Source organism: Eutrema salsugineum, unplaced genomic scaffold (genome assembly GCF_000478725.1).
Source record: "Eutrema salsugineum unplaced genomic scaffold, Eutsalg1_0 scaffold_2, whole genome shotgun sequence".
NCBI lineage: Eukaryota > Viridiplantae > Streptophyta > Magnoliopsida > Brassicales > Brassicaceae > Eutrema > Eutrema salsugineum.
The window spans coordinates 16,109,615-16,114,503 of NW_006256829.1; positions in this window are offsets into that span (position 1 = coordinate 16,109,615).

Here is a 4,889-nt window from a genome sequence, read left to right on the forward strand (position 1 = left end):
TTTGCCATTAAAATCCGATTGAAATTCTGACTGATGAATCAAAGAGAAATTTGGCAGTAGTAAAGACATGAAATGAGTTCCAAGACTCATAAATGTCTTAATTATTATTTAAAATTTAAAATATCAGATTTTTTTTATTAAAGCTGATGTATCACATAAAAAAATGCTGATGTGTCAAGATTGTGAGACACTATCCAACTTTTATATAATAGATAAATCATTCATTAAGAATTATTTTATGTTAAGCCATGCCAACTTGTTTGTATATATATTCGATGCAATATCAGAAAACATGTATGCTCTATAAAAATTTCGTCCGTCCAACACATTGATCCAATTATTTGAGTTAACATAATATTCACTTTCTTTGTTATTTCACCGATTGAAAGAAAAACAGAAAACAAAGCAAAGAGGCATAGGATGAAATGATGAGGAGGAAAAAGCTCAGAGCAAAGACTGAGAGTTGTTCAAAAGCAGTGCCTTTCTTTTCAGTCTCCTTGGAATTTGAAACATTCGTTTGTTGTATATGCCAAAACCCAACTCCACCAAGTTCCCTAAAATTGTAGATTATTGTGCTAAGAAAAATTATGCTACTTTACTGTGTATATGACCAATAATACTAATTTTACAAATTTATGTTTACTTTATTTTCAAGAATCAAGTAGTTTTTTTTTTTTTTGAAAGAAGGTTTATAATCAATTAGTTTCACCCGATTTTTCATCTAGGCTGTTTTAAAAAACCTTTTTTTTAATCTTATCGTCAAAAGAATCCACCCCGTCCAGTGAGATTGTGGGTACGTGTTCAGAGTTGAAATTAAAAGCTCTATCATATTATATGGAGATGGTAAATAGTTAAATACATAGAGACAGGTATAAAAATACAGTAGAAACTTCATATTAGTGACACTGTTTTTCTTTGTCAATATGTCCTTTGAATTATATATGGATTAAGTGGCTTTCAAATCCTCTCAACAAACCAAAAGTCCCATTTTATATTCTTTTTGATATCCTTTCTGCAAACAATGATTTCTCCCTTTCTTTTATTAATTTTATGTGTTAATGTTTTTCTTTCCAAATCACTCTTTTCTCGAAAGGGTTACCCTCTCAATCTAGGTCCTAATGAAATGCCTTAAAATATACACTGCTATTATTTTAACTTAACTTACATACGCATGCCAATGGTTTATTATACATATATTTTACATTTAGGCATCTATACATTGATTTATTCTGATGGAAAGTACTACCATGATAATTAAAGTTTGTATTATTTGGAACAATATGAAAACTTCTTATAAATTTATACTGAGAATTAGTATAGTTGCTTTATAAGAAATAAATTAGCATGATTGACAGTTACTAAGTTTGTTTCTACCTTAGTTAAACTATATATATATATATATATATATATACGCTGAAAAAAAAAAAAATATATATATATATATATACATTACAGATATATTGATCCACTACTATTGTATCTATAACCATTAGAATGTATTATAATTTCGAGTGATTCTCTTCACCGATAACTCTACGCCATAGTAAAATTTATGCTGGTATTTATTGGTTTTGTTAAAAATACGAGAACCAAATAAATACCATCTTTTTGTTAATATATATTTTTAAATAAAAATTTTACACATATTTTTATCCAAAAATGAAAAAAATTCACAGAATTTTTTTTGTTAAAAAACATCAGAACCAAAAACATCAGTTTGGTATTTTAAACAAAAGAAATATACGTGTCAAACTTTAAAAAAAAAAAAAATCATTAGATATGTGTTTGCTAATTTATTCCAAAATATTAAGTCAACCATTTATAGAAATATTTTTCAGCCGTTTCAATATCGAATTGAAATGACCAAGACATGTATATAACTAGCAAATTGTGTTAGTATTGTATGTGCTTTACTACTCAGGTTTAATTCCATATAATAGATGTATTAGGCATCTGTCCGCGGCGCACGGACACAATCAGCATACAAATTTTATTATAATTTGATTTTTGAAATTATTGTAAAATAAATATTATATTTTATTTTCAATAATTGAGACTAAAATATTGTATAAAAATAAATCATACAAATACTAAAATAAATCATATAATAAGATTCAACACGCAAGTTTTAAGTTATACAAATACTTATACAAAGAAATTAAGAGAACACTACTCCATTAAATATTGTTATAAGTTTTATTTTTGTCTTGTGTCTAAAATGTGCTCCACCTCTCCCGAATCATCTATTATATTAAAAGAGAGCACATTTAGTACTTGCTTCCAAACACCCCTAATTTTTTTTAAGTGTTTAAAAATAATTTTAATAATTATTTATATTTAATTTCGAAAATTAGTTATTAATTTAAATATTTTTAGAGTTCATTAAATATAGGTAATTTAGATTTGATTTAATTTGATTAAAAATAATAAATCAGATATTAATTTAGATTTGATTTAAAGATTCTAATTTAAATAATTTTTATATACTATTAAACATTTTTATCAAAAATATCTAGAATTTTTGAAAAAATAATAATTCACATATGAAAATAATGGTCATATTTGAAATATAAAATATTTATAATGATGTAAATGATATGATATTTATGTTGCTTATATAATATATTTACGATTATGATTTATTTACAAATTAATAATAAAATAATAGGTAAAATTCAAATCTATAATTTAAATATTAAAAATATATTTTTTAAAATTCATAGAACTAAAAATATATATAAAAATTGGGTTAAAAATATTTTGGTAACTAAAATCACTAATTTTGAATTATACATGTATATCGAAAATATATTTTTCATACAAAATAAAAACATAATATGTAGTTGATTAAATTTTTCATACACTCCCTTCGTTGATTAAATTTTAGAAAACTATAATGCTAAATAATACTGTTAATACATCTCAAACTTTTAACAAATATTTATATTATACAGTAATATGAACGGAAAAGTTAGAATTATGTTTTTATAATAGTTCATTTTGAACTAATATTAGCGGACGGGTTAAAATTATATTTTTATAATCATAATTAATTTTAATACTATAAAAATATATCTAAACACAAAAATCAATATTTTCACTTATTAAAAAATATATTTATAAAAATAATTATATATAAACTCAAAAACACAAATTATATTACAAAATTCGTTAAACAATAAAAAATATTCCCGTGCGGATGCACGGAGTTAGAATCTAGTGGAGGTTTAAGAGACATACATACTGTAAGGTTGTTGTATATACAAAATTCTCCAATTATAATTTTCAGATAACTTACTTTCTCTTAAAAATCAGGGCATCATCAGTGGTGGGATCAAGGAGAAGACGGGAAAAATCAATTGCTTCATGTGAATGGATAGTTATTTCATTTACACGTATAAAATTATTATTAGGAAATATACATGCAATATAAATATAAAACATATATTGCACAAAAATGAAAATAATAATGACATATGCTTGATTATCCATACCTTCTTTTTTATTTACACTCCTATCGGTTAAGACAGAAACCGCAAAAAGACCAGTGAATCCTTTGGTTCTTTCTTTGATATCAGCGGCAAAGCCCCCGTATGCGATGCATTTCAATTTCACATCCCTTTGATTTAAACAATTTAAGTTACAAACTTTGTTACCAAGACATAGTGATCGTGAGAGAAAATATAACTTACTCGAGATCTGTGATGGTGAAAGTTATTTTTTGAATAATATCTCCATCAGGGTTATTCTCTGTTTCAATGTCGCTAACATTTTCTATCACACCAATGAGATCTACAAATCAACTATGAGAAATATTTATCATAAACGAACTTTATTTATTTATTTTTATATATGTACATATTTATAAATAAATTTGTAACTAAAACAATGATGATGGATCTTCTTATAATGCAAAATTGGCTCTTACCAAAAGACTAAAACTCGAATAAAAATCTGAGTTTTCCTCTCTCTCTCTCTCAGCAGCAAAAGGATGGCGAGGATATACGGTATCTAAATGAGGTTGATTTGGCGATGGAATCTAGTATCGGTTTGTATGGTGTTCTTTCTGGAAATTAAGGTGGAGGATGACTCTACAGCGGATGAAACAGATTTAGTACGGGAATTCGGTTCGATTACACAAAAGGATCTATGGGAACGAAGTGATCTGCCTTGGAACTTCAGATCTGTGTATTTTCATTCTGATTTGATTAAGATACGGGGAATCATTTATTACGGTAGCTCATGAAAGATTATGGGATTCCGATGGGTTTGGATTGACCAAATCAAACAAAAAGGAAATTCGGATATCCATAGCACGGGAAGAGTCTCTTGTTGGGGGAGTGGAGCTAGGCGCTCTACATGGATTGATTCGGAAAGCAATACTACAGATACCCCTCCCGATACAGTGAAGCAGAGATTAGTTTCGGGGAAGGAAAGTATAAGAACAGGATCAAGAGGAATTGATACGGAGAAGAGATCTAAGGATTTAAACTATACAAAAATGACATCGGGGAAATTAATAGAGGAATCACAGATGAGATATCATGATTCTATCTGTAGTAAGAGAAGTCGGAGGTTACCACATTATAAAGAGGAGCGGAGAGGCATAAACCTTACTCATCCCTCTCTCATTCATCGACTCCAAATTCTCTTTTTTCAAGCTTCTTCTCTTTCTTACAGTGAGGCGGTTCTTATTCGGTCTGAGCAGATGTCTCAAGGTGTGCTAATCGGGGCTAAAGGATCTCAACTCGGTCAGACTGGTATGGAGAAGAAGGTTGCAATTTCACTGAAACGGATGAAGATCACGGTCCCAAAATTTGACAACTCTAGTCTCATTGAAGGATATTCACGTACCTTGATTGGGAGGTGTATGAATCCTCACCTTCAAG